Source organism: Palaemon carinicauda, unplaced genomic scaffold, assembly GCF_036898095.1.
Source record: "Palaemon carinicauda isolate YSFRI2023 unplaced genomic scaffold, ASM3689809v2 scaffold340, whole genome shotgun sequence".
In the NCBI taxonomy this organism is placed as follows: Eukaryota; Metazoa; Arthropoda; class Malacostraca; order Decapoda; family Palaemonidae; genus Palaemon; species Palaemon carinicauda.
The window spans coordinates 77501-96566 of NW_027171083.1; the positions used below are offsets into that span (position 1 = coordinate 77501).

At 34.1% G+C, this 19066-nt stretch overlaps 1 long non-coding RNA gene across 1 annotated transcript in view; it reads right to left on the reverse strand.

Annotated features, from left to right (window-relative positions):
* LOC137636611 (uncharacterized) overlaps positions 1-12230 on the reverse strand; it is a 19830-nt gene extending 7600 nt beyond the window's left edge. Inside the window, exons 1-2 of the long non-coding RNA XR_011043164.1 lie at positions 12139-12230; positions 3826-4046 (exon numbers count right to left, since the gene is read on the reverse strand). This is a non-coding gene — a long non-coding RNA (uncharacterized lncRNA). The remainder of the gene's footprint in view (positions 1-3825; positions 4047-12138) is intronic.
* Positions 12231-19066: the final 6836 nt, after the last annotated feature.

The following is a 19066-nucleotide window of genomic DNA, read 5'->3' on the forward strand; positions in this document are numbered from 1 at the left end:
TCTCCTTTATACTAGCAATTATATCTTCATTTTCATCAATATGGAAATGGTTTAAGTAGATCCTTTTTATCCACTTCTACCTTAATGTCATTCTCGACCTCTTCTAAGTAATTTTTAGCCTTTTCTAACCTAGCTTTGTCCGCAAGATTAACTACCAAGTGGCCTTGTTTACCAAATCGGTCACCAAATCCAGGAAAACAGCTTATTAATTAAGCAAAATTCCTGTATGGACCCAACTGTATGAGAAGCCATTTACTATCGTTGGATAAATACATTATCACCACACACAAATAGAAACAAGACATTACCCATACACAAGATACATTAATATTAATATTTAAGAACGTCATGATTATTGCCAGATGAGCAACTTATGCAAGAGTGTCTATGTCACTTAGAAACACAAGACGTAATTTTGAATTTGATTCGAAATGTTAACTTTAAATCAAGATTACCACTGTTCAATGGTTTTGAGTCGTTCTTCACCACAATTTCAAAAGTGAACAATCAATCAATCAAAATTTGTAAAACCAAGTTAGATTCAAATCATGATTGTTATAGCATCTCCACTCATTCTAACATGGTTAAAAAACAGAACTGATCCTTTATAACCACTACTAAAGTCAAAATATTTATGCTGATGATTATTATAGAGCTAAAGTCACACCTTCGATTCAAATTGCCTAATCCACAAACTATTAAAGACAGCATCGACATTTCATGCAATCATGGGGATTGCCAATAACTATTTTTTTCATATTATTATTATTATTATTATTATTATTATTATTATTATTATTATTATTATTATTATTATTATTATTATTATTATTATTATTATTAAGCTACAGCCCTTGTTGTAAAAGCAGAACAGGAAAATAGTCCAGTGAGGAAAGAAAACAGGGAAAAAATAAAAGTATTTTAAGAACAGTAACAACATTAGAATAAATATTTCCTAAATAAACTATAAAAGCTTTAATAAAACAAGAGGAATAAGATAAAATAGTGAGTATGAGCGTACCCTCAAGCAAGAGAACTCTAACCTAAGAAAGTGGAAGACCATGGTACAGAGGCTATGGCACTACCTAAGACCAGAAAACAATGATATTGTCGCAAATAAAGCTAATCATCATTTAGTAATAAAATTAATTAATGCAAAACAAATTCAACTTTTTACCTTGATACTAAAGGAAGACTTAATATTAATCATTAAATAAGGTTTACCATTTTCAGATTAAAAACAGATTTTGTGGAAATTCACTGACAACGAGTAGGTCCGTCCTCTTAAACGAAGAACAAATTTTCTGAAAACTAGTTCTGTCTGGTTGGTCGAAAAACAGGCAAGGAACCCCATCCCCCCTTACAGTAAGAGTCAATTAGTCATTAACTAATGAGGTAATTATACATCCGCTAATGGAATATGAGAAAAACACGAGTTGCATACAAAATAAAGTCTCTATATAGGTTTTCCCAAAAATATTTCCTAAAAATCTATAACAAAGAGCACATATGCAGAAAACCAGTTCTGTTTGGTTAGTCAAAAAACGGGTAAGGACATTATTGATGATAGTTTAGTACAAAATAGTTTCAATAAAGGTTTAAAAAAAAAAGAAAAAAAAAAAAAAAAAAAAAAAAATTCTCAAAAATCGAAATAAAAAAGCCGTGTTGCTGCTTGCGTTTTTATCACGGTAATTTCCTGTTTTAATTTAAACTTAATTTCAAGGTATTTGTGGTATTGAGTCCCTTAAGATCAAAACAAAGCCTTTTATTATTATTATTATTATTATTATTATTATTATAACGTGCTAAGCTACAACCATAGTTGAAAAAGCAGGACATGCTATAAGCCCAGGGGCTCCAACAGGGAACGTAACCCAGTGATGAAAAGGAAACAGGGGAAAATAAAATATTTGAGAACAGTAACATCATCAAAATAAAACCTTCCTATATAAATATATAAACACTTGAACAAAACAAGAGATAGAATAGTGTGCCCGAATGTACCCTCAAGCAACTTCTACCAACCACTTCTGTGCAGTTGCACGTGATGAGATGACATGAGGCTGACTTAGTCTAAACTTACAAATGATTTATATCTTGGGATACACTTCCGAATATTTAATATCTCAATGGATTTGAGAGAGAGAGAGAGAGAGAGAGAGAGAGAGAGAGAGAGAGAGACCCTTTAGTGCTGTAGGGAATAAGGTTCTCCTGTGTAATAAGACCACGAAACCAGCCCTTAAAGTTTAAGTTTAATATTCATAACAAACAATTGCTGATTACTGATTTTCTTTATCTATCAAGACCCCGATATCACTAATTAACAAAATGTAATTAATTTAATATGTCAAAACCAATTAAATGATAAAAACTAAATGAAAGGTGAAACAGAGCTTGGGTGACATCAGGAGTATTGGATCATTGAAGTATCTCGAAACAAATTAGCAAATAGAGATATGGACTCAGAAATTAACTATATATACCAATAGAAGGGGATCAGTGCAAAGGTTAAAGGAAGGTTTAATAGAAGTGAGATTAGATCTGCAATGGTTTTGGAAGACTGACACACTAGTGATTTCGAAGGCCCAAGATAGAAAAATGGAAATGGTAGAAATATGAATGATAAAATGGATGTGCAGAGTAATGAGAAGAGACAGGATCGGATATTTTATCATAGACACAGTCAAAATTGTAGGGTGTTGAAGGCTCAGTTAAAAAGACTAAGTGCTTTGGTCAAGTTTTGCAGAGAAATGATCAAAATCATGGAGACGGAAGGAAGGAAGGAAGGAAGAAAAAAAGGAAGGAAGGAAGAAAAAAAAAGGAAGGAAGGAAGGAAGAAAAAAAAGGAAGGAAGAAAGGAGGAAGGAAGAAAGGAGGAAGGAAGAAAGGAGGAAGGAAGAAAGGAGGAAGGAAGAAAGGAGGAAGGAAGGAAGGAAGAAAGGAGGAAGGAAGGAAGGAAGAAAGGAGAAGGAAGAAAGAAAGAAAGGAGAAGGATGGAAGAAAGAAAGGAAGGAGGAAGGAAGAAAGAAAGAAAGGAAGGAGGAAAGAAAGAAAGAAAGAAAGGAAGGATGAACAGTATGTTAAAAGGAAGAACATTTAAGTTGTATTGCTTAAAAAGTGCAAAGAAGACAAGATGGAAAATTAATACAAGTGGCCTTATGTAAGTAGTGGGAGTTAGTTACATATTGAGAGGGCAATTTTATAAACTGAGAACAGTGAAAAAAAAAGTTTGGATAAAGTTAATAAAGGTAAAATAGTGGCCCTGTTGATATTTTGGGAAGTACTTATTGAGACGTCTGTGAAATTGTGACGAGACATTAGCCAGGATGAAGTTGGAATAGAATTGTTCATACTACAAGCAAATGAATGTATCATATCAGTAGAGAGAACAAAGAATGCAGGAATAAAACCTGTTTTAATGATGTTAATGGTTTTAAAATATTTCAAGTGTTTATTACTTTTTATATCGTTTATTTTCATATTTCCTTTTCTAACTGGACTATTTTTCCCTGTTGGAGCCCTTGTGATTGTAACACCTTGCTTTTCCAACTATGGTTGTAGCTTAGCTAGTAATAATAATAATAATAATAATAATAATAATAATGATCATCATCATCATAATATAACAACAACAATTTGGTCTATAGACACTGGACACAGTTTGTACATTTGGGACTGGCAAGAAGAATTTAACCAAATCATGAAGTTTAGTGTAAAAAACTTATTCACAGATTGAATGATATTTCAACAGCCTGAAAAGTAGGAATGTTCGACTTTTAATGTTCTCACACACTCAAAAAATATATTGTTTACTTAACCACTTACCTATTATTAATGCAGTGTATATCTACGGCTCGGTTGCAGCAGAGAGCCAGAAAGAGAGAGGAAGGGCAAGGCATGATTGCTTATCTCCTTTGGGATATGGCACCTGCATGATGATGATGATGATTATCTTGCTCTAGAGTCTTGTGGTCTTCAGAAGAGCATTTGAGATAAGGCCTCGAAAGATTCTCATCTTCTGTCTTCTTGACTAGTGTGTCCAACTTCTGAAAAATGAAATGAATTAATATTCTAGTAATTTTATCCGTCAATATAATCAGTCATTCCATATACAATAACATTTATAGTATTATGAGAGAGAGAGAGAGAGAGAGAGAGAGAGAGAGAGAGAGAGAGAGAATTTGTTACAGCATTAGTAACTGAATTATTAAAAATAAAAAATTGGGAAACAAATGCATTAGGAAACTTATTTCCCAAAATAAAACTTTAAAGTTATTTTATCAATTTACTACTACTACAACAACCAGGTTTCCTGTTCCTCGTTGATCACAAGGTGCAGGGCACTACAGTATAATTTCTACAAAGTTTATTGTCAATAGTTACCTCGTATATAAAAATTTGACAAGTATCAAATTGTATCCTAAGTAGCAGGAATAAAATCTTGTTTAAAAGTCTCTATACATAAACTACCAATGAGTTAAATGGAAGTATAAGCTACATAGAGCATCGAAATTCTAAGTGTTAGGGATTAGATTTGTGAATTGATACGAACGAAAACGTAAATGAGGCTCTATTAAACAAGCATGGGAGAGAATTTGTTATTGATATTGAATATCTGGAGACGGATTGATGATAAATACACGGGTTTAAAATTCAGGTCAACATCCAAAAATACCTCGGTAATGTTGCTCCCAAACTTTAATGCAAAGGACATTCACAGTGATTAATGTGACACGTATCCCCCCCCCTCTCTCTCTCTCTCTCTCTCTCTCTCTCTCTCTCTCTCTCTCGTTTTCTAGACCATCTAGCTAGGTTCAGTTACTATTCCCCCACCTTACGTAGGCCACAGGCTCTTGCATTGCCGGCCAACAAAAGATTATCAAATTATACATCTCTTTAACCATCTCCTTAACCTATAACGTCCACCTATGAAAGCGAGAACTATATTATCAATCATATTTTGGAATTTTGAACTCATGAAAATGAATATAAAGATGAATATCGCGATTAGCTTGACTGGGACACTAGAAATCTTAAGAGTTAATTATTGACAAACGATATAGAGTTATGTTGAGGTCACTTAATGAGGCAACACAATAGGAGAGAAAGGTGGGAGTTAACAGATTAAAATACAGTGAGAGAGAGAGAGAGAGAGAGAGAGAGAGAGAGAGAGATTATTTTCCTCAAGAGAGAGAGAGAGAGAGAGAGAGAGAGAGATTATTTTCCTCAAGAGAGAGAGAGAGAGATTATTTTCCTCAAGAGAGAGAGAGAGAGAGAGAGAGAGAGAGAGGCTATATAATAAGTATTAATGCAACCTTAAAAAACTTATCATTAACTGGTATTTAACGACTTCATTCATCGTCAAACCAAAGCAACTATGTAACAGAAAGTTCAAACTGCTACAGACAGATAGTCAAACCCTTTCAATTGTTTCTTGCACCCAATCTTAGGTTTCCTAAATAGTGCAAGTGACTATCAATACCTTAACCTTGATCACATTTCCTTAAATTCCAGCTCAAAAAACTTCGTTCTTTGAAATAGATTAAAGACTCGAAAAAATCGTGGAAAAGTAACCGAATTATATGATTTAATCCAAGAGTTCTTGGTGGGAATGTCAAAAATTACCTAACGTCTTGCCTAAAGACATTCCAGTGATATGGAGTCTTTGATATACGAAGCACGAGTATACTTAATACACGTATGTGTTTTCAAAGACATTTAAAATCGGTGAATTTGATGTTAAAAAATAAATTATACTAGACTTTTTTTCGATGTAAAAATTTGAAGAGAGAAAACACGTAAAGATATTAAGTGGAGTTTGTTACAAAGGGAAATGCATGGAAGGAATATACAGCCATGGAAGGCCTATTAGGAAGGAAGAAGCGGTAACAGATATGGATAAGTTTTATAGTCTTTTCAATGGTCTAATGGGAGATGTTCAAGAAGAAAGGATCCCGGGTGATAAATAGCTAGAAATTCTAAAAACAAATTATTAAATATAATTGGATGTTTTGCGGATATCCAAATTCAGATTGGTGTTAAACCAGACCCACAAATATGATTAGAGTTTTAATGATGAAGTCATCAGGATTTTTTAAGAGGTGTAAAAACAAATCGTGTGATTTATCTGAAGGTAATATCTAAACTAATTGGAGTAGGATACTTTCACAGTCTTACTGATACTATTTAAAAAATTGCAATTACTACTGTTGACTTTTGTGTAAATATCCACAATCTGTGACTGGCTACAGCCACACCCATTCTGAAAAGTGCTCTCGATCATCAAGACTTACGTACATACAAACCTATTTAGAATCTATCCTTCATGGCAAAAAGGCTAGAATATATCATTCTTGAACTATTAATTATTCATTTGAAAAGTATAAAACATTGCCGGATAACCAGTCACTATACAGATAATTATATTCTACAGAGAAAACTATATGCAGTATTTCAAATATGATTTACTTGCTATAGTGGATGACGGCAGATGTTTTCTGGTTCCTATCACACAAATATTGCTCATTACTGGACCTAGAAGATTAGTTTGTTATATGTATTCTTTAGTATATGAAAGCGTATTAGTTTGACGTTTGACGGCTGTTTTCTTCGGGTCCTATACAGCAGGGGAACCCTACTCTCTACAGGACCTCCACGGTCATTTTATCTTGTTCGTTCAGAGTATTCAACATTTCATATCATATATTACTCATTTATTGTTAGATCGTCACTCAAAAGAACTCACAGAATAAGAAAGTCTTCAGTTTTCTCTTGAAAGCCTTAATATCTCCATTCTTTCTGGTGTCTAGTGGGCAATTGACAGCCCACGTCGAAGACATGGCATCTTGATAGATATTTTCCGAATTAACCTTTATCTGGTGTGGATCATTGATGCTGTAACCAATATATGAAAAGTAATAGAATAATAAATGATATCTCAATGAAAATAAAACTGAAATACAAAACCCAAATCGTACCTCATTTTTTAAAACAAATGCATTAAAAGATCACCTATTGGCCAAATTATGATGTAGGGCCACTTACGGTAACCAGACTTTGAACCACAAAAATAAACATTATTATAAACAAGACAATTTATGTTTCAGGAAAAAAACCCGATTGTTACAAGATGAGCAACGCATCACAGGAAGAGTCACGCCTTCAATTAAAGTGTCTTATTCCACGAAGTATTAAAGACAACATTGACGCTTTTTGCAATCTTGTTGATCAATAATAATCATTTTGTTTCATCAAAATGACATAGCCTTCGGAAATTTCCACATGAAACTATTCACCATTTATTGATTAAAATTCAATGTATGCAAAACAAAATTAGCTTATTGCCTTTACATAACTAAATAAGGCTTCATATCTTTAGATTTAAAACCAATTTAAATAAAAACACTGACAACGAGTAAGGCCATGTTCTTAACGAAGAGCAAATATGTTGAATACCACTTTTGCCTGGCTAGTCGAAAAATAGACTAGGGACCCCCCCCCCCTTACAGTAAGAGTTTAGTCATTATCTAATGCTTTGATTACGTCTGCACACTAGTGAATGATAGAAATATATTGATGAAGGTTTAATACAAAAGACGTATCAATAAATGCTTTCCCAAGAATATTTTCTCAAGAAATTCGTCCTAACGTCTTACGATTCTTCCAGAACCAACACATGCAAACCAATAGTAATTATCTTATTGTAAATAAGGCGAGGATAAATACTAAATCTCCTAATTCAGTTTCAAAACGAAAGCATTTGACAAACACGAAATATGTGATGTGAAAAATACCTTAGAATGTACACGGTAAACTGACCTTGTTAGGCTCTGCAGGGCATAAGGGTCCTCTGTGTGTGACAGGGCCAGAAAATAACAGCCCTTTAATTAAAGTTCATTTATGGGGCCAAATGTATGAGAAACTCTTAAAATTTTTTTTAAGCCACGGTTATTGCAATACAAGCAAGTTGAGAAACTCATGCAAGACTGGCCATGTCACATAGAAACACAGGCATGATTTAACACACACACACTTTTGAAATCGTTCCTAAATAGTAACTTTGAATAATGATTACCATGTTTGTATGGTGTCACGACACATTTTGTGTCGTTCTTTACCACATTGTCAAATGTGAACAATCAATTCATTAAAAATATGTACGCCAAGTTAGATTAAAGTTATAATTGCTGTGGTATCTCCACTAATTTTATAATAGTTAAAAAACATAAGCACTGATCCTTTATAATCAGCCTCAAAGTCAAAATATTTGCGCTACTAATTATTACAGAGTTATAGTCAAGCCATCCGTGAGCAATCAGAGCAAAGTCTCCCACCATCACCAATCCGCAGTTGGCCAGCGTGGTGATGAAAACTGTCTAAAACCCAGACATGAATTGGCCTGTCTGAGGCCTTTGTCCTGCAGTGGACTAGAAATGGCTGCATTTGTTGTTGTTGTTGTTGTTGCAATCCAACCAAGTACAAACTTAAAAAGGAAAATCACTTAATGAAGTGAATTTTCGCATTGGGCAATAATGTACAAAACTAATCAAAAGTCACACCGCCTATTCAAGTTGCTTAGTCAACAAAGTATGTCTTTCAGTGATAATGATTTATACAATTATGCGGATCACTAATGGCAAGGTGGTTTTCATCCAAATAATAATGTCGCCAGTAATTTCCCCATGAAGACAATCATCACTTAGTAACAAAATTAATTAATGCAAAATAAAACTTTTCACCTTGATACTGAAGACTGTTGGTATTTGTTACTGAATAAGGCTCCCATTTTCAGAGTAAAAACGGACATTTTTTTTTTTTTTAGAATTCACTGACTACGAGTAGGTCCGTCCTCTTAAAGGAAGAACAAATATGCAGAAAACCAGTTCTGTCTGGTTGGTCGAAAAACAGGCAAGGAACCCCACCCCCCTTACAGTAAGAGTCAATTGGTCATTAACTAATGAGGTAATTATACGTCTGCTATTGGAATATGAGAAAAGACATGAATTGCATACAAAATAGATCGTTTCTATAAAGGTTTTCACAATAATAATTTCTAAAGATCTAGATAAGGAGCCATGTTCCTATTTAGGCTTTTATCACAGTCATTTCCTACTTTAATTTAAACTTGAATTTCAACGTATTAGTGGTATAGAGTCCTTTAAAGATCAAAATTAAGCCTTTATTCTACCAACCACTTACTTAGAGAGAGAGAGAGAGAGAGAGAGAGAGAGAGAGAGAGAGAGAGAGAGAGAGAGAGAGATAACTATGATATAATATTGGCAATATCTTTGTGTCTTAATGTTATTTGCTCAAACGGTTTTACATTCTTTTTTTTTTCGACTATCTCTAAAGTCTTGTTACGTTAGCTGGTGTTTGAAATTCCTCCTCTCGTTTCTGGGCATCGATTCCTGACCAAAGGCACCTTTATAATTGAGTGTTCCCTCCAGGCATTTCAGTTTGTAATAAACTACTGTTAACTCTCTTTACGTGTTTTTTTTTTCACTGCAAATCTTTCCACCGAAACAAGTTTAGTCAAATATATTCTTTACCAGCAAATCGAAATGATTTTAGTAAGTCTTTAAACACACATGGGTATTTTAAGTATACTTGCCCCTCGTATATCATAGATTCGATATCATTGGAATGTATTTAAGAAATATATTTATTAGGCAATCTTTTAACATCCCACCAAGAAGTCTTGAAATAAATCATATACTTTCCCCTGATATTTTCGAGTTTTGAGTTTTTTTATAAGAAACAAGGTTTTTGAGTCGGATTTTGAGGAAAACTATTCAAGGTTAATGTAATGTTAGTAACTTTCCCTATCCAGAAAACCTGAGATTGCATACAAGAAACAAAGAAAGGGATTCAACTATCCGAAGCGATTTTACGTTGGCTGTTACATAGTTGCTTTGGTTTGTCGAAGAATGAAGTCGTTAAATACCAGTTAATAATAGGTTTGTTAAGGTTGTACTAACACCTTAACCCCCCCCCACTCTCTCTCTCTCTCTCTCTCTCTCTCTCTCTCTCTCTCTCTCTCTCTCTCTCTCTCTCTCTCTCTCTCTCTCGTTTTGTTTGCATTTGGTAAAATGATTTTTAAATATTACATATTCCAGTTTACATCAACATTCTGCTGACAATTGTAATATTCTTACTGGTGATTTAAAAATTTTACAACAATTTCTACATGAGAGTACATCGCTTATAATTCCAATCTAATGACTACAATACTACACCTCATTTTGAAAATACGCTTTAGCCTAGAACCAGATTTTGCATAATCAAAGATATAAATCACTTGGTACTGAACCTTGAACATAAGTTTCAAAAATATATTCTTATGGGAAAATAAAATCCGATAGGCCTATTCCTTATTGCACGAACGTATAGGAGAACATGATTGTGAAGGATAAAAGATATAGCAAAACACTCTTATTCTTCATAAATTATTTAGAATAATATCCAGCATTATATGTAACAAGAAGTAGCCTACAACTACAGTCAGGTCTAGGGGAATACCAAAAGTACAACTTTAGAAATTACAAAACATAATAAACAGAGGAACAAGACTAATAAAAGGTGTCCCACCTTGAGGAAGGATCACTCCTATGTTAATTGATTTACACAAGCTGCCTATTACAGCGAGAATTGAGTTTAAAATATGTAAAACTAACCCACCAAGTTATCAGAACCGGACGTCCAAAATATCTAAGAGAATTGCTACATATTGCACAGCCAACAAATCACGTTGACACGAGAATAGTCATAGACACGTTTAAATTATTGGAACCTAGATATATGTCTACTATAGGCTCTGGAGCCTTTAAATATGCGGACACGGGACTATAAAATAAGCTCCCACTAGACATCAGAACGACTGAAGATATTAAGGCTTCGATAGTGTGGATTTGACAATAAACGAGCAATACGCTTACGAACAAACATGATAAAATGACTGTGGAGGTCCTATAGAGAGAAGGGTTCCCCTGCTGTATAGGGCCAGAAAAGCAGTCCTTAAAAGTATAGATTTGAAAACAAAAAACCTAGAAATGATCAACTAAATCAAGCTAAGCAAGACTTGATAATAGGGAATAAGATAATCCTACACTAGAGAGAGAGAGAGAGAGAGAGAGAGAGAGAGAGAGAGAGAGAGAGAGAGAGAGAGACTAATTGGTGGGCGTGGCTGGCCTAAGACTTTCAAACTAATGGAAGTGAGACAATGGTTGTTCCTTAAAGCAAAATAATTGTATATATTTGTCATAAGGATTGTATTTGTATTCAAATGAATGATATAAGTGTATGCATACAGTATGTGTATGAAGAATTATATCAAAGCATTTATTTTTCTGTATAAGTAAAATACAGAATGAATGTGTGACTGTCGAGTTGTCCAATAAAATGTATTTTAGTTAATTAACAAATATTTTTCTAACATATCACTTTAAACTCTTTTTTCCTCCTTACACTTTTGTCATGCAAATAATTTGCACAAATTACACAATTTTCACTATAGTTTACACCATTACATTCACAACTTTAAAAATGTGAAAAAAAAGCTCGTCAAATTTCTTAGCAGATTAAATCAAAGTATGTGATTAAAACAGTTCTGTATTTTATCAAATAAAACATTGAGCAGATACTAAAAGGCTACTACCCTCTATTTTAACCATGGGAACAAAAAATCGAGAGAAAATATGTATTATAAACATTTGATCTGTGTTATAAAATGTAGGCCTACGGCTCTAGCCATTCGTAATATCCCCATTAATTTTTTACAGGGACAACTACAATTATAGGTGATTACAGTGTGCCTACCTAGAACTCAAATTACACAGGTAGTTATACACCATCCTATTGTTAATTGGAAAGTTAAAGCCACATCTAGAAAAAATCTCATTTAATAACCTTTCAATAATCAAGGGAATTACCACCACATGCTAAAAAGGCCATTTCGAGCAATGTCTTTTCCTTAAAATTCTTCGCCATTAAAAGACCCTTACAGAAATTCTATGGTTAACTATCAATCATGAAAACCTTCAACACCTATAATATATTCGAATCTACAGTATTTCGAGTAATAAAACGACATTTAGGACACAATAGAACAAAAAAAAACTTGTAAAGTTTGTCCCTTCTTACCCACTAAATCCTTCATTGTTCACAGAATCACAAGTTAAAAGACACGAGACACTTCCTTCCTTGTGTGTGTGTGTCTGAGACATAAATGAATCTTCTTCTACAGTCTACACTGTCAGGAACATCCCTAGACGGTCACTAAAAGTTCCCTAAATCAGAATTATTTTCTCCAGGTGGTCTCCAACAAAAACTGAGTCTGTAGCCTACTAAATACTGTACTATGTACTTCTGTATCTTCTATGATTATAATATATTCTGTATTTATTTTTAATTATGGTATTTGTGAAACCACAAACAATAAAATTTAGTTTTTGAATGATGAACTCATGTTCTGATTTCAGTTTGTGCTCTAAAAATATATTAATGAAATTATAATTGGAATGAATTTCAAACCACAGGAAAACAGTAAAACGTAATTAAGTTATTATAAATCTTATTGAAGACAGAATTATTCACAAGTATTTACGGTAGAGTGTTTTTTTAGTTACCAGACGTATGGGAATTCACACATTTCATATCCCCAAAACCTCTAGAAATTCTGAGATTTGGGGACAAATTCTCAACAAGTTGTCCCCCTGGTTAAAGAATTGTTTCAACCAATCAGAGACCTCCACCATAGCCTGCGTTTTATAGCCTTTTCCTCAGCTAAAGCTATAATATTTTGCTTAGAATATATTTAAACATTCTTACAATAGATTAATTTAATTACTATAGGAGTTCAGAAGATATTCGATTGAAGATAATCTAATATTTAATGGATATATACGAGGGAAATGTATAAGCAAGTTATCCCTAGACCAGAGGGGCTAAAGATAAAGAAAACGATACAGCTTTTAATTTAGAGAAAACGTTATTTAAGGGTAACTATGATATATTTAACCAGCAAGAATTTTTTTTTTCTTTTTCCTGTTATAAAGTTATCTTAGAAAATTTATGAGTTAATGCCCTTAGGAATATTATCTTCCATAACTTATATAGTTGTATGGTACAAAATTAGTAAGATTCACTTAAGAATAGTAAAACTATCACCACAAACTAAAAGTAGATAGTATCTTAAAATCTAGGATTTATAGGAGGTGTGTGTATAATAGCGGCCACCTGTATGTAGGATGATGGCTAAGAATACAGCAGTATAAGGGGATCAGAGGGGGGGGGGGTAACCCCTATTAGGCAAGTAAGGACATGGCATGTAGGTTAGGTTAGGGGGTAGGAAGTTTAGGTTAGCTAGTACCCATTCTTATACACATGGGAAGAATTGGCCGCTAATGTACAAAGGCTCCATTTATAGTTAGCCTATAGACTTCATGTAAACCAGTATTAGCCTATGTTTGTTTAACTATCTTTACATACATTTATCTTTTAAATGAAGGGAGATGTTATGTAAATACCCTTATAATAGTTTTGACGGATTAAAGAAGCAGTTAAACGATGTAACTATATTCTTTGTGATGTATTTGTTGCCAAGTTCACACTGGGTGAATAGAGGAGTTTTGAAATGAAGGAATTAAGTTTGGTTGAAGGTGTCTGATGCATTTTACTTAAACAACAAATGGAATTGGGAATACACAACATTGTACATTAAAAGCAGCTGCTTAATGTCATGTTTAAATTAGTTTAAAATCTGAAACTTATGCACATATTCAGGTGGACCGTTTTGGTATAGGTCTACTGTATACTTCTGTAAATAGACTGCTATTTGAATATCTTTTTACTAGCTAAGCTACAGCCCTAGTTTGGAAAGCAATATAATATAAGCACAAGGGCTCCAACAGGGACAATAGCCTAGTGAGGAAAGGAAATAAGGAAACAAATAGAATAGTGTGTCTGAGTGTACCTTCAAACAAGAGAACTCTAACCCAAGCCAGTGGAAGAAGACCATGGTAAAGAGGCTATGACACTACCCAATACTAGAGAACAATGGTTTTATTTTAGAATGCTCTTCTTCTAGAAGAGTTGCATAATACACATGATGCCAATATAACAAATGTCACTCAAATATAGATTGACGTATTGCTATAATTATGAATATAGCATTTGATAATGATAGCTGGCAAACAAAAGATGAACCTCAAACTTCATTAGAATAGTTAATTTCAATTTTGAACATTAAGAATACAGTAGGCCTTAAGTAGCCTAATGGCAGAAGAGGTTACAAAGTTCTCTTGCCTGAGTATACACTCGGGCAAACTATTATCTTTTTTATCTTATTTTTTTTTCTAGCTTTAATAGTTTATATATGAAATATGTTTTTTAATTTTGTTACTGTTTTTAAAATATTTTACATTAATTGTTAGTTATTTCTCTTGTATTTTATCTATTTTCTTGTTTCCTTTCCTCACTGGGCTAATTTCCTTGTTGGAGCCCTTCGGCTTGTATAATCCTGCTTTTCCAACTGGGGTTGTAGCATAGCTAATAACAATAATAATAATAATACTAATAATAATATTAATAGGTGGACTTCACACTAAGGAAGCAGTATTAATAAAGAAGAAAAGATTGAATATGATAGATTTAATAATTAAAGAAAAAGGACATCCAAATACGTAGGGTACGGACATGCATCAGGTAACATGTAAATCGCATTGCTAACTCTCTTAACTTTGGTATTTTCTTCACATTCAAAATGAATTCCAAGAATAAACGACATGCACTGGAATGAGGTCAACTACTGGACATTAAACATCACCCCCAAAAGACTTAGAATTTCCAACTCCTCATGGTGTTCCACAGGGTAGTGTTCTTGGCCCATTACTTTTCATACTATATACACATGACATGTGGTTTGGCCTAGAAAACAAGCTTGTTGCATATGCAGATGATGCTACTCTCTTTGCATCAATTCCATCCCCTGAATGTAGATCTAGGGTTGGTGAATCCCTTAGTAGAGATTTAGCTAGAATTAGTGCATGGTGCAAATTATGGGGTATGAAGTTGAATCCTAACAAAACTCAAAGTATGATTGTAAGTAGGTCAAGGACGGTGGTTCCTCAACATCCGGATCTCAGTATTGATAATGTTTCTTTAAATATGTATGACTCTTTCAAAATTTTAGGTGTGATTCTCGACAGTAAATTTACTTTTGAGAAACATATAAGGTCTGTGTCTTCTTCAATTTCACAAAAAATAGGCTTATTGAGAAAGTCTTTCAAGATTTTCGGTGATCAATCGATTCTGAAGAAGTGTTTTAATTCTTTCATTCTACCTTGTTTTGAGTATTGTTCTCCTGTCTGGTCTTCAGCTGCTGATTCTCATCTTAATTTGTTGGACAGAAACTTACGGTCTATTAAATTTCTTATTCCTGATCTAGATATTAATCTCTGGCACCGTCGTTCAATTAGTTCATTATGTATGTTGCATAAGATTTTTCACAACTCTGACCATCCTTTACATTCAGATCTCCCTGGACAATTCTGTCCTGTTCGTAATACTAGGCAGGCAGTTAATTCTAATAGCCAGGCCTTCTCCATCACGAGGCTCAATACTACGCAGTACTCTAGAAGTTTTATTCCAGCTGTGACCAAGTTGTGGAATGATCTTCCTAATCGGGTGGTTGAATCAGTAGAACTTCAAAAGTTCAAAGTTGGAGCAAATGCTTTTTTGTTGACCAGGCAGACATAGTCTTTTTATAGTTTATTTATGACATATTTGTTTTTGATGTTGTTGATAGTTTATTATATGACATGTCTGTTTTGACGTTGTTTCTTATTTTAGAATGATTTATTGTTAATTTGTTCTCTTCATTTATTTATTTCCTTATTTCCTTTCCTCACTGAGCTATTTTTCCCTGTTGGGGCCCCTGGGCTTATAGCATCTTGCTTTTCCAACTAGGGTTGTAGCTTGGATAGTAATAATAATAATAATAATAATGTATATCAGTAGGCCTAGACATTTTTAAATACCTGTATGATTAAAAATGTGAATGATTTAGGAAGGTTGACGGCTGTACCTTGCATTGAACAAGAGAACACTATCTGTTGATGAATCTACTCACCGTTATACCTAAAGCTTGTGTGAATCATAACAGAAAATGTTGCAGACACCAGCATTGAGCGATGGTTTGATGGCTACTGTTCTTTAAAGGTCGCTCATGAATGGCAGAGGTATGGCACAGTGACAATGCCCTAGAGACTGATCTTATATACATATCATTAGTGACCTAACCCCATCTCCACCATAGCTAGGACATTGGAGGGTCAGACAATGGCTGCTGATAACACAACAGGGAAAACATAGTATAGTCTTCATTTTATATTCAAGAAACACTGTAATAAAACTGCCAAGAACAAGAAAAAAGGAAGAATAAGATACATTACCAAAGGATGGTACAAATACTATTCTACAGTATGGGACAAATTGCGGCACCTGCTCTTTCCGATGTGAGAACGAGCAGAGATAAAAGAGTAAGTGTGAGCACCCAGCTACTTTCTCCAAGTTGCATGTACCCATGTTTATTACTGCCAGGAACAACTCTCGGTACTTACTGCACTTCTTTGATGACATCTTCACTAGTTCTTCTCGAAGTTTCAGTGATCTCTAATGAAAGTGAGGCAGGGGAGAAACAAGAGTCATGTAGATTAATGACTACGCTCTTATTGTTAAAGTGACCAAAACAGCACAACCATGTGTTGAGTCCTTGGTGCCTTTCCTCGGTCGGTAGAAGAACTATCATCCCTCTAATGGAGCATCAGCGATATTTAAGGAAAACTAATTTCCTTAAGTTCATATTATTTTAGTCATTGTAAGGCAACAGTCATCCCACCTGGCAGGAGCAAGTATGCTGGATAACAGTAGGTACCACCAAAAACTCTCAATTATAGTTACCAGGGAAAGAATTGCAACGTACATGTATTGTACTGTACATCAATCTTTTGTATAGCCTTAACTACTTCCATTGAAAATCTTTTCAAATATGATATTTATAATCATTACAGTGATGACAATGTTGGTATTCGAAATAATGTATTGATATTGGTAGCAGTTATTAAATAAACACAAATGATATATACTGCATATAAGACGAGAATTCATAATATCTTTTGGAAAAATAAGTTCTACAACTTGCGTCACTGCAATATTAAAATACTCTCTTCCCTGCAGACATTTAAAAGTCAGCCAATTCAAGAATCCAATCACTCGGAACCCTTAACAAAATAAATGCCTTCACTTCCTAAAAAGATATATAGAAATACTTATTTCAAACCATATTTTTCAATAACTACTAATGAAATTCTTCATGTGTTGCATAGTAAACATTTCCAAATGCATTAACCCTTTTACCCCCAAAGGACGTACTGGTACGTTTCACAAAAGCCATCCCTTTACCCCTATGCAAAAAAATGCTATAAAATTTATTTTTTTCATATTTTTGATATTTTTTTGAGAAAATTCAGGCATTTTCCAAGAGAATGAGACCAATCTGACCTCTCTATGACAAAAATTAAGGCTGTTAGAGCAATTTAAAAAAAATATACACCAAAATGTGTTGGGAAAAAAATAACCCCTTGAGGGTTAAGGGTTGGAAATTTCCAAATAGCCTGGGGGTAAAAGGAATAAATTATGCAACACTATCTTATGCTTTTATCTAAACAAAATTCTAGTTAAAACCAAAATACACCCCGATACTTTTGTCCAAAGAAATCTTAACTCTCAAGGCCGGCCGAAAAGGTTAAAAACTATTCAACCATGTTGAGCATTCAAGATTTAAAATTTTGATGAATAAAACTAAATAAAGTTTAATCAAATTTAAGGATTGGTTTAGTAAATTGATATACAGTATGTCTGTTGTTTAGTAATCACTTCATCCATGAACTTAAAATAAAATTAAGCGATATAGCACTTCACGTACCCCTAGTTCGAAAATAAACATTTCTTGTGAAACCTCTTTCAAAAGAACGTTCTCACCAAAATACTTGTGGATACTTCCAGAATTCATAAGCCCTAAACTACAATAATAGTTTCTTTCCATTTAATACTACACATGCACTAAAATTCAATCTCGTATTTCACTACTGTTTTCTACAATACAAATTTACATTCTTTTCTTTTAAGCTTTTAAACTTATTTTCCACTGAGGTTTCCCATACCTATTCCTGACTTCACTTGGATAAGACCTCCCATTGGCCTTTTATTGAAATAAAAGTATAAAACTTATTTGTTTTATTGGAATTTTTATCTACTTTAAAGCACGTATATACAGTAGTCATATGATTTTTCTAATTTACTACACTTATAAGTCACACATTTCAAGTTTTCATACACAATGTACATGATTTCCTCCGATATTCGTTCATATAAGTATTTCTTAATCACATTAAAAGTTTGTAGTATGGAACAAATCCTACAGATTTTGTAGTAGATTTGAGAACAAAGCCCTGCAGAAGAATATTGGGAGTTAAATGGTAGAACAGGATTAGAAACGAAACTGTTGAGACAGATTAATCGGGTGCCACATACAGACGAGATCATGGCGAGGGGTAGACGGAGATGGTTTGCACTCCCCAAGAGAGATTAGCGCACCAAACTTTCAGTTGGACTCCACAAGGCACTAAAAAAGTTGGAAGACCCAGGTCTACATGGCCGAGGCCTATGAAACGTGAAGTAGGTGGTGATGAATGGCGAGGTATGGATTCAAATCTCAAGATACAGACGACTGGCAAAATCTAACCGAGGCCCTTTGCATCAATAGGCCTAGAAGGAGATGATGGTGATCATGGAGCACTATGTGAAAACAGAAACATGGCCACTGCTAGGGTGCCACAGCCCAACCTCCCCTGTTATCCACCACAGATGAAGCTTCATAACGCTGAATCCCCTACTGCTGCTACCTCCGTGGTCATCCAAGGCACCGGAGGAAGCAGCAGGGCCTACCGGAACTGCGTCAGAATCGCTCGCCATTCATTCCTATTTCTAGCACGCTCTCTTGCCCCTCTCA